Source organism: Branchiostoma floridae, chromosome 4 (genome assembly GCF_000003815.2).
Source record: "Branchiostoma floridae strain S238N-H82 chromosome 4, Bfl_VNyyK, whole genome shotgun sequence".
Lineage (NCBI taxonomy): Eukaryota > Metazoa > Chordata > Leptocardii > Amphioxiformes > Branchiostomatidae > Branchiostoma > Branchiostoma floridae.
Genome location: NC_049982.1, coordinates 25412622 through 25423938, shown reverse-complemented (window position 1 = coordinate 25423938; position 11317 = coordinate 25412622). Strand labels below are relative to the sequence as shown.

The 11317-nt window shown below is 40.1% G+C and overlaps 2 protein-coding genes across 2 annotated transcripts in view; one reads left to right on the top strand and one right to left on the bottom strand.

Annotated features, from left to right (window-relative positions):
• LOC118413682 overlaps nt 1-8085 on the bottom strand; it is a 13616-nt gene extending 5531 nt beyond the window's left edge. The window contains exon 1 of the mRNA XM_035817210.1: nt 7879-8085. The gene's annotated coding sequence lies outside the window, so the exon portion shown is untranslated. The remainder of the gene's footprint in view (nt 1-7878) is intronic.
• LOC118413226 (5-hydroxytryptamine receptor 1D-like) overlaps nt 1-11317 on the top strand; it is a 276722-nt gene that overhangs the window by 37167 nt on the left and 228238 nt on the right. The window lies entirely within an intron of this gene.

Below are 11317 nucleotides of genomic sequence, written 5' to 3'. Positions count from 1 at the left end.
CACACATTGACATGATTTATGGCCATTCATTCAGGAAGCAATTCTCTGAGTGAATATTGCCAGTGTGAAGACTTGATATTTGCAAAGTACATATTGACTAAATAGAATAATGGCTACGGTCACCACAAAGCTCCCATATCCACCGATTGTGTAGAATTGTTTTCAACAGTCGGTCTCATGCCCCGCGTTCGCCTTGGGCCGTTCTGTGATTTTGATTTTTAATTGGGCTGTGACAGACGTCACGGAAAGAATCGTCAACTAGAAAGGCCGACATTTGCTTAAGAGCAAATACAGCATATTTCAGCCATACCCCTTCCCACGCAACATTGGACTGTTCCAAATCACCCCTGCGCAAAAATGGAACATCCTCTTAACAGTACATTATCCCCCAAAGTGGACTGGTATTGTGAATTGATTCCAGGTAAAAACAGAGCTTGCTTCTATTTTTCAGAAAATGACAATAATCACACCTTCCATTCAGAAAATTTTCATCATGACTGAAAATTGTTGAATGACTTCATGTAATGTCATTAACAATTTTCAGTACGATAACTAGGTGTAAGTTTAAAAAAGTATAAGCTCCTTGTGATGTGGGTACATTTATTATTGCAGTGAACTTTTTTTATTCAAGTAGGGCATACGATTTAATAATTATCAAGCAGGTGCAGGTACTGTAGGAGCGTTTGTTTTCTTCAAGCTGTAAAACTGTTAAACTGTTTTACTTTGTATGCAATCAGCCATCGAGCCTATTCTTATTTTAGTTTAACAACTTCCTGCCAGACCCGGAAGATACGATTGAACCTTGTTCGAGGATTTATTTTCGTCTGTCTGGTCAGTCTGTTCATACCCTGGCGCTGAGAGTGTTTTATTGGGCTGAAACTCTGGCAGTTTAAAGTTACTTACAATTTAAATGTTCAAAGTTTATGTCAAACAACAACAGCACTAGGAAATGTGGCCACTGTAGACAGGTGGTCACTACAGAGAAAATGCTGATCTATTGACAAGGAGCCATACGTTACACATGATTTCAGTACACTGATCATTAATCATATAAACATTGCACAGGTAAGCCAATTGTTTAGATGTACAATTAAGTTCAAATAATTCTGAAGAGAAATATTGATGAGAAAATAATCATTCTCGCCACTGTCTAACTTATAATTACGTATCAAAACTAAACGCAGATTTTCTAACTAACGCACCTTTCGCCGACTTCATCAAAGGACCGCCGGCTATCAATCAAACACGGCTGTTGATTAGACTTAGAGTTTCAAACAGTCATGTGCTGTGTGCCAGTTGACAGGGAACTTCATGCTACGTGATGTTTTACATTGCTTGGACCTTCTTTCCTACAGCGGTGCTTCTACAAAATATTTAGACTGTAACACTGAGTCCCACATGTTTTATAGAATAGAATTTGACGCAGAACAGCGTTTTTTGCTGGGTATTTTTCTTGAAACATGTCCGTGGGAATATCAGCGAGGCGGCGACGTAGGGATATCAGACCGTCAACAAAAGTCGCACGGCGGCTAACGGCGCAGCGAAGATACAAGCGCTATAAATAAGCGCTTCAACTAAGGATGGCAACCCGTACAATATTTTTGTATACTGTTGAGCTAAGTAAAGTTTGTTGTTTATGAGGTTTTAGTTGTCTTTGAAGCTTTGACCCGAAATATTTTAAAGTCAAACTGCTGAAGAGAAGTAAGTGACTGCTACGATTATCGTAGATATGGCCCTAAAAAAAACTGATAAAAGAAGCCTTCTCAATAGTCTAAAATGCAAGAGCTTCCGGGGGGGGCTTCGCCCACCTGGGTCCCCCCCCCCACAGTGGCCCTGCCCCTGGACCCCGCCAGGGACATTCGGCGGCCCCCGGACCCCTGTCCGACGCTTTGAAAAAATCCTGGCGAGAAGTCTGTACGGCCTGAGTCTTCAAGTTAACGTATTGTGTGGTCCCGCTTATGAATATTAATTAGCCTTCGCTTTCCTCTTCGCTGATTGGCTGAACCATTAATTGAATTAACTCTTCCTGCCGGCTAGACGCAGGTGCAGATGTTGGCTCTGTGGGGTGAACGTCCGAAAGGTCATGGCATGGAGAACGAAAGAAAACCAATTTCCCCTAAAAAAAGTGCTGTAATTAAGCATTTTACAGTACTTTATGCCAAAAATTTTACTTGGATCATTTTACCAACTATCTTATGCCTATCTATACCAAATGTTACTCATACCAGGGTACAGGGGTGCAAAATATACCGTTATAAGACCGTCAACAACAGTCGCACGGAGCTAACAGCGCAGCGAAAATACCATCGCTAGCGTTTCAACTTCGGATAACAAGTTATAAGTACTGTTGAACTCAGTAACGTTAAACACTCGTTCTCACTGAAATGTCGAAAATGGCATTTTTTTGGTCGAAAAATAAATCGGCTTTATTTTCAGTGAAAACTACCTGGTTGTTTAGGAAAATTCCTCTTTTAACCATAGCCAAAAAATGGCAACTTATTATTTTCGGTCCCATTGGTAATACATTACAGGGCAGGTAACAAACGTTACCGGTAACGTTTGTTACAACAGTAAACTTAACCCTGTTTTCTTCTAAAGGACTTACCTTATTGACTACATCATTTAGGTATAAGTGGATGTCCCAAGGAACATTTGAAAAGTGGGCAGCTTTTTTACACCAGGTCAAATAGAAAGCTTAGACAGCATCAAACGATGGTAACGTTTGTTACAGTCATTTCTGTACAACATTTTGTTAAGCAAGGTGGGATACAAATAACAGTCAACAACCCTTTCTTGTTTCTTTAGGAAGCCAGAAAAACTGTACAGCGTCACAAAAATGGTCATTTCTAGTCTTATATGTGGATAATAAAACCGTGGCATCCATCGCACTAGTGGTGGTAACGTTTGTTACAGAATCTGGCGACAGGCATAAACCACCTCACACAGCCTCCAAGATCAGTGACAGGAGCGATCTGACGTGATCGGGCAGAGGGCCTTGGTAGCTGGTTTCACCTGCCGAACAATTATTCTGGGAACTGAATTGTTACATTTTTGGCTACTATTTGAATTCTTCGTTTCTTCTCAGGCGACAGCCATTTTTTAGGGTGTGAAATCCGACCCGTGGCTATAATAATCGTGTAAGCCATCAACCAATACGAATGTTGTTGTGCATCTTTTGTAAAACATTACAGGGGTTATGGAAAAATGAAGGAACCAGTAATGTTGTCTATAATTTTCTCCATATCAAGCCGTAAAGTCAGGCGACAGCATTTCGACATTTAAATGAGAACGAGCCTAAAGTTTGTTTTTAGTTGCCTTTGACGGTTTGACCTCAAATAGTGTTACGCTAAACTCCTGAGGAGAAGTTAAGTGACTGCTGCGATTATCATAGGTATGTCCCTAAGAACTGATACAATATAAAGCCTTCTGAATAGTCTAAAATGCGAGAGCCTTAGGCGGGCTTCGCTCCCCCTGGCGGGAACACTGCTATATACGGGATCATGAGGCCCCGCTTATGAATATTAATTAGCCTTTGGCCTCCTCTTCGCTGATTGGCTAGGTCTTTGATTCAATTAACTCTCCGGCTGACGCGCACAGGTGTGGCTCTGTGCGGGGTCACGGAAGGTCACGTCAGGAGGCCAAAAGAAAACAAATTTCCCCTCAGAAATGTGCCAAAATTAATCATTTTAAAGTTGTTTATGTCAAAAATTTTACTTGAATCTTGTTACCAAGTATGTAATGCCCATCTATACCAAATTTCAGGTCATTTAATTGTAATACCAGGGTACAGGAGCCAAAAGTGTCCTTTTTTGGTCAAAAATTGGCCAAAAATCGCAAAAATAAGCATTTTGTTGCACTGTACACCAAAAGTGTTATTGAATTTATATGAAGGGATTATCAAGGCACATCTGTGTCAAATTTCAGCTCATTCGGTTGCAATACCAAGGTACAGGAGCCAAAAGTGTCCTTTTTTGGTCAAAAATTGGTCAAAAAATCGCAAAAATAAGCATTTTGTTGTACTGTACACCAAAAGTGTTATTGAATTTATATGGGGGCATTATCAAGGCACATCTCTGTCAAATTTCAGCTCATTTGGTTGTAATACCAGGGTACAGGGGCCAAAAGTGTCCTTTTTTGGTCAAAAATTGGTAAAAAAAATCGCAAAAATAAGCATTTTGTTGTACTGTACACCAAAAGTGTTATCGAATTTATATGGGGGCATTATCAAGGCACATCTCTGTCAAATTTCAGCTCATTTGGTTGTAATACCAGGGTACAGGGGCCAAAATATACAGTTTTGGTCTAAAATTGACCAAAAAATCTCAATAAAATCATTTTAGAGGCAGATATGAAAAAAAACTGAGAAAAAAGCATCAAGGTATTGGCCCGTTCTACCCCTGTGCCAAATGTCAGGTCATTCGGTCCAGAAACGGCGGAGATGAATCACTTTGAAGATTTGACAGGAGAAAGAAAGAAGAAGAAAGAAGAAACATTACGAATACAATATATTTCACCATACTATGTATGGCTGAAATATAACAAGGGTTTGGGGCGGCCGAATAATTGAACGACAAAAGCGTGTATACGGTATGGTCCCGTTCATGTATATGAGGATGATATCCCGTTTAGTTCATATTTTTCCATATTGTGGTGACGGAAATAAATCTCATAATGTGGACGGGATTTCTATATAAAAAATGTGAACTAATGGTATAATCTAAACTATGAAGTAAATTTTGTCTGATTGTTGCCTTTTAAAACCTTTTTCCAGCGGAGGTCATGTGAATTCCAGCTCCCCCTGTTGTGTACGTTGTAAAAGTTCACAAATTTACATAGATCGAATCAACATCGTTTTGTCTCGTCAGGTTTGGGAGTGTATGAGTTAGATTAAACCTGACGAGACACAATGATGATATAAAGTAGGGCGTGCTGGTATGTGCACAAGAATGATACAGGAATTCGCCCGGGGCAATCTGGCTTGTGATTCATGGTCTTGTGACAGCCAGTCTTTTGTTACCCTCACGCCCTCCCCTACTGGTGCAATCGAGCATGAGGTCATAGGTATACCAAAATAGTGAAGGATGCATCAATTTGCGCATAAGTACCTCAACATTTTCGGACAACGAGAGCTCTTCTTACTCTCTAAAGTGACTTCGTTATAGTTCATAGAAGAGGATACAGGAGAACAGAAAGATTAATGAAAAGACTTCGAATGAAAACAAAACAAAAAGCAAACAAACAAAATACAGCTCTGTGAAGGCTTGAGATATGGTCAATTGAAATGCAAATTAGGGACACCAACATGGTCGTTTCCCTGATAAGGAAAGCGCGGGAAAATGTTCTTCAGTTCTAACCAGTTCTTGCCGGTTCATAGTTACTGTAGACGACGTGGCCCAAGGGCTTTCACGTGGTCACGGCGTGCACACACACATTATTTGCTTACCCGCAAATGAAACACTATTAACCTTTTCCAGGCTAGACTATATTACGTTTAGATGTAATGCATGACTGAATTGCTTTTAGCCTGGTTTAAAGTAAAGTAAAGTAAACAGCAAGAAATTCAAGTTCCATTTTCCCCAAACAATGCTCACATTCTTCAACATGTAAGGTCATACTAATTCAATTATACGGATGACGTCATCTGGGTAGCGATGCGAGTGTGCGACGAAAAGAAAACGAAGGCCAATAAAGAGCCTTCGTTATGAGCTTAGTGGCCAGGAAGGTTGAATACAACGACTGCACACACAGAACATAAAGTGTTGAATGTAAGTGTACGGCAAAATCAGAACTTTTTTTTACGATAGAGAAACAAGCATTCTATAGGTATAAATTTTCCGAAACTTTTTGCTAGTTATGGCATAAATGTGTTAATTTTGTAGCCGCTTGGCAATGTACAGCATGGTCACAAAAGTTTTTGTTGAGACAGACGAAAATTACGTGTGGTTGTCACCCATAAAGCCCAGTCAGTCTGGCCTATAAAAGTTGCTGTAAATCGTGAACTCGCTATAAACTTGGTAAAAAAAAGATAAATCATGTTGGAATTATCTTACAAAAGTATGTGACTGTTTTCTTTTCTTGGCACGGGCGATCGCGATGATGTTCCTGCTACGCACCGGCAGGCAGAATGCAGGCGGAAGACAAAATATTATTTGACATATTAATTTGTAATTCAATCTGCCTATTCAAATAACAACTACATGTATCAATTTAATCTGCAATATCCTGGTAGGTACCAGTCGTGGAATATCCCGGATGTAAACATAAACACCGGTCGCTCGAGTGATAATTCGTTTAACTCATTGCAAGACACCTTCTTTCCAGGGTTTGTTACAATTCCAACATTCAATCGAACGCCTGCACCATATTTGTGGTATCTAGAGGATGTCAAACGGACATTTAAGCTATTCTGGCCAGTAATCTGAACTACCGACAAAGTGGTTTCTCCGGTATGTGCCATTGTTCTCGCTGGGACGTTTTGTTATGGTTGGGCGCACGGAGTCAAAAGGTCCATGACGAGCAAGGTGTGTTTGCACGTGAAAATTAACTCACCGTGCAATTTACTGCAGAAAGGGAAATGGTCGCGGGTACTTAATTTAATTTCTTAGTGGGGAGAAGTGTTCTTAAGTTCGTTGTTGAAAATGAAATGTAGGGTTTTACAGTAAAAGAGGAAAAGTTCGCGGTCGGTTGACCGTGAAAAACTTGAAAATGAAAGTATCAAAACCACTGTGAACATTTCCCCTTTTACAGTAACCTAACAAATGAACATATAGACATCTCATTAGACAACAATGTATTTTGTAGACATTTGAAACAGTAAAAAATTCCACGGCAGTAGTTCTAATGGTTTCTAATAAGCGTTATATGAATAATGAAATGACTAGCCGCTAGCAGCAGCTCAAGTTGTTTTGGTGTTGTCACGTTCAACAAGACGGTCTATAGTCTATCGTACAACCATTATGCGATTCACGTATCGTTTTCTTTGGATTAAACTAATACTACAGCAACATAAAATTTGGGGTGGGGTGTTCACAAAAGTAAAACAAGATACGAATGCGATAGTATAAGACGTCACCCCCCTCCCCCACTGTGACAAATACTGAAATGGTGACGATACTACAAAGCGTTATCTGATCCTAACGTGATTAACCCACAATTAACGCTATCAAACAACGTGGGAAGATATAATCAAAACATTGTGAAACTTACAAGCAATACACAACACTTATTCTAGTCGGTGAGTTTCTGAAAGACTGAAATGTCTATTGTTTCTAGATTTTTCAAACCAGCGGGTGCATGATGCAATCTTCTCATTTACCCGAGAATGTACATAACAACGTGTATACAAATACCTGTTAGCGCCATTGTCATAGTCAAAGTCACGTTCGCCCCTTGATAGAATGTCATTCAGAGGTTGTTGTTACGAAGCTCCCATCGCGAAACGTTGAAAATTTAATCATAAAGAAAACATGCTCACGCACTGTAGGTTGCTAATGTCGCGTGTAGTACTTTTCAATGGTTCCTGTTTTCGTGTGTGTCTGAAACAAGGCCACCACACAGCCGGAGGCACTGAAAATGAAAGGTCACCGCACTGGACCACCCCCTCCCCTTGTTTGTGTCATGACTGTCAATAACCCACCTCTCGTACGTGGGTGTGTTTCCATGACAACTCACTCCCCCAGTACTTCTGCATAAAAGTTAACCCAGTCAATTAATTACACAGCGTCACGTACACTGGAACACCCCGGAAAGTTATATTTCCTACGAGATGTTGGACGGTCTTGAGTTGTTTTGTTTTTTGTCGTCAGAAAAAAGAATGGTTCCGAATGTCTATTCTTACAGTCGTTAAGGTGAAAAAAAAACAAGTAAAAAGCGTCTTACCTTAAATTTTAGTTTCAAACTGACATCTTGGCATGCGAAGAGGACTTTTGATGCTGTAAGATTCACAAAAATAGCACAGAGAGGTACATGCGTGACGTTGCTTGAACATGGCGGTCTTTAGTTTGTTGACCTACTCAACTCAAGGTCAAAAGGTAAAGGGTGGAAATGAAATAAGACGGTGACTGCGTGAGGACAATTCGTCATCGTAAACAAAGCTGTTAAAAGTGCAATCAAATATTTAACAAAGCCCAGCCTTTTACACGTCCAAAGAAAAGCAAGAGTTCGAAGACCTCAAACCTCCCAGAAATAGAAATGTCTGGTAGTTCAACATGAAACTGAGGTTCAAATAAAAGAGAAGTCTAAGCTACCTACGAGCCAAAAATCCGGTACAATTCCTTGATGTTTTCTTGAGTCAACCCTTTTTGAAATCTTCCGACTAAATCGCCTGCATTTACGACACAAGCGGCTACGATGCTGAAACCACTTCTCATCCAGAGCCAAAAGCTGCCAGCCACCAAAGAATCAACACCACTGGGGTCTACCGAAAGTGCGAAAAGGAACGAAAAGGAACGAAAAGGAACGAAAAGGAACGAAAAGGAACGAAAAGGAACGAAAAGGAACGAAAAGGAACGAAAAGGAACGAAAAGGAACGAAAAGGAACGAAAAGGAACGGAGTATGAAGCAAACTTAAATAAAATCAATGAGAATATAAGGAATCGGTACTGCGGGCGTTAGAAGCATATGAAACGTGTTTTATTTTACCGAGAATTTGACAATATCAAATTTTTACAGCGCTGTTTCAGGCTGTTGTTTTTGTGTGGCTAAATTATTCTTTGAAGATCTGCGAAATACAAAGAAACGGAACTGAGATAAGAAAGTAAGGACTAAAATTCAGTGGGTGGTAGATAAATATCGATTATTATACATTTTCAGGATGAGGCAAGATTGTAACGTTGTTGTTGTATTTGGGTGGCTTTTATTCTCCCTAGAGGGCAGCCCCGCATGCAAATGACCCGCGAAATCCGGTCAGGAAAGATATGCTAATAAACTGCTGCTCCACGAGCATGACAGCTCCTTTCAACAGGGCCAACAACATGGTTTTCTGGAGACTGGAGACATATCTTCTCGCTCGTTCACAACGAAAGAAAAGCTGTGAAAGGATAGACATATATACATTGTACCAAAGAGATTTCATCAAGTTGTACCATGAGTATTCATCATTTTGGCGGGAAGAAATGTGCCAACGTGAGGAATTTGTGCAAAGGATATTGGGAAATACAATTTCTGTCAACAATTTTCCGTCATATTCAATACAAATAAATTTCTGCCTCTTGCGACCGACATCAGGCCCTCGCTGATGACAAAAAAATCCCAATGCCGGGTTTAGATGTCCTTGCTGCAAAACAAATTTAAGGCGTTGGATTAATATTAATGAAAGTGTGAAAAAAAAAGGAAGGAAAAATAATTCCCAACATGCTGGGCTCGAACTTCCGATCGTCGACTTCCCTGGGTTCGAACATGCGACCTATATTTTTCTAAGGTCAAATTCTTACAAATTGTGCAATACATATACTTGTAACTTTGCTAGCATTGCATTTTTTAAACAACTATATCCACATAGCATGGCTTTTTATGATAAAATATGCGCAATCGTTCTCGACATAATCCATTTCTTCTTGTGAAATTTTATAATATAAATGTAATATGGATATTCTAAGGAATGTTATAACCACATTAACAAGTAGATGAGCATAGATATGCATAGATAGGTCTCATCAATATCCATTCCTCCATTGAACCATTGGGGCTATAGGAATTTCGTGGAGCAAGCCGCAAAATGCCAAAGTAAAGCCCGTTTCATATGCATTTGCCGATCACAGTTTACCGTTGCCTTACATTACCATTGATTCTCTTCGCCAAGAAGAGTATGAGATTGCTTGACTTGGGTCTGTATGTAGGTCAACAGCAAATAACTCGAGAAATTATGGATGGAACTTTGTGATTTTTGGTAGGTGTGTAGCAGTTGTCGAAAGGAATGCCAAGTTTGAAAACGGTTTACCTGGCGTTTTCCTACGGTACTGCAGCGAGCTTGGTATGTTTTTTGTGGTTTGTTTCTGGCAGCATAAGTCAAAATCTAGCTGGGCGATTTTCACGAAACTTGGTAGGTGTGTAGCGGTTTTGGAGAGGAAGGTCAAGTGCGAAAATGGTTTACCTGGCTCTTACCTATGGTGCTGTAGCGGGATTTGTATGTAAGTGCGTTTGTCTGTAAGCAAGATAACTCGAGAACCCTTGAATGGATCCTGATTATATTTGTTAGGTGGATTGGGGTTAGGAAAACGAAGGTCAAGTTCGATAATGGGCACCCTAGTGGCTGCCTAAGGTACTGCAGCAAAACTTTTAATTTTGGCACTTCGTGTTCTGGACATGCTGTGGTCATGATTTTTGAGTGGTAGATAGCCCTTGAAACAGAGAGTAAGTGATGTGAGTTTGGACCCCCTAGCGGCTTTTTGGGAACTGCAGGCACCGATTTCCGTTCAAACTTTGGACGAGGATAACTTGAGAACGTGTAAACAGATCATCAGGATTTTCGGTATGTAGATAGAATGAGTGATGACTTATACAATGTAATACTAATTATGCAAATCAGTAGCTTATTTGCATAATTAATGAGGAAAGTTCATAAATCCATGCCAACAGCATATAACTCAAGAAGCTGTGTATGGATTTTCATGATATTTAGTATTTAAGTAGCGGCTGCAGAAAGGAAGGTTGTGTTCGAAAATAGTTGACGTAGCATTTTCCGTTAGGACGGTAGCGGGCCGAGTGTGTGCGTCCTTTTGTTTGTGGAATGCATAACTCGAGAAGCCTTGAAAAAATCCTGATGATATTTGGTAGGTGGGTAGGGGTCAGGAAAACGAAGATAAATTATGATAGTGGGCCCCCTAGCGGCTTCCTAAGGTACTGCAGCAAAACTTATTAACAGAAATAAACTGTGCTCTATATATCTCATTTTGACCTATATCTATGGACACAGCTGTTATACAGATGGTTTGCTGGAGGACGCCCTTACACTGGGGACAAAGTCTAAATTGACAAGCATGAAATTCTGATTGACCAGGGATGCTACCAGGTCATCTGTCAGGTCACAGTCTGGTTTTGGTATTATGTTTGTGTGTTTGTGAGGAACAATAAGACCTTAAAGTCTTAAATAAAGGCATGATTATTTGGCGAAGAGATGGGTTCGTTGAACTCTAGTTTTATTTCAAGTTGCTTCATACTTCGTTCCTATCCGATCTTTTCGTTCCTTTTCGCAAGTTCGGTAGTGAAAGTGCGAAAAGGAACGAAAAGGAACGAAAAGGAAAGTACCGAAAGTGCGAAAAGGAACGAAAAGGAACGAAAAGGAAAGTACCGAAAGTGCGAAAAGGGGTCCTCACTGCGT